Source organism: Crocodylus porosus, unplaced genomic scaffold (assembly GCF_001723895.1).
Source record: "Crocodylus porosus isolate Cpor-Errol unplaced genomic scaffold, CroPor_comp1, whole genome shotgun sequence".
In the NCBI taxonomy this organism is placed as follows: Eukaryota; Metazoa; Chordata; order Crocodylia; family Crocodylidae; genus Crocodylus; species Crocodylus porosus.
Genome location: NW_017728915.1, coordinates 16026541 through 16027173, shown reverse-complemented (window position 1 = coordinate 16027173; position 633 = coordinate 16026541).

The window sequence follows — 633 nt, the reverse complement described above, 5'->3', positions numbered from 1 at the left end:
GCCACCTGGGCTCCAAGTGTCCCATGACTTGCCCTGGCCCCAGGGTCCTTTTCACCCCAACCCCTGCCTCTGCCCCACTCCCTCTCTGTGGGGTCACTGATCTGTCCCCATGCCCCTTCCCCATGACAGACCTGCTGTGAGGGGGTGGGGGGTGCATGCGCATGCAAGTTGCATGTGCTCAACCCCCACCCCCCAAATAAAATTTTCTCCTTGATTTTTTCCACTGTAGCCCCAAGGGGAAGTTTCAACATTGGTGGAGTGCCAGAGCACCAAGGCAGCTCAACTGAACATGGATAAATTCCTCAAGTGCAAAAGAAAAGTGGAGGAAAAAACACAAAAGGCTGTACTACAGAAAGTGCAAAGTGACAGAAAGTTCATAAGTACAGCGATGCCTGTTTGGAGTTCAGTTTTACATATGTGTGTCCCAAAGATAAATTCAAATGGAAATGTGTCATTTGCTTGGAGGAACTCTCCAATGAGTGTATGAAGCTGTCTTTATTAAAAAGGCACTTGGAAACAAAGCATGCCAGCTTGGTTGGAAAACCGATTGAATACTTTGAACAGTGGCTTGAAAGTTTCAAATGTCAGAAGGAGGTGTTTACTTGTAGCATTAAAGTCAGCGAAAGTGCTTTG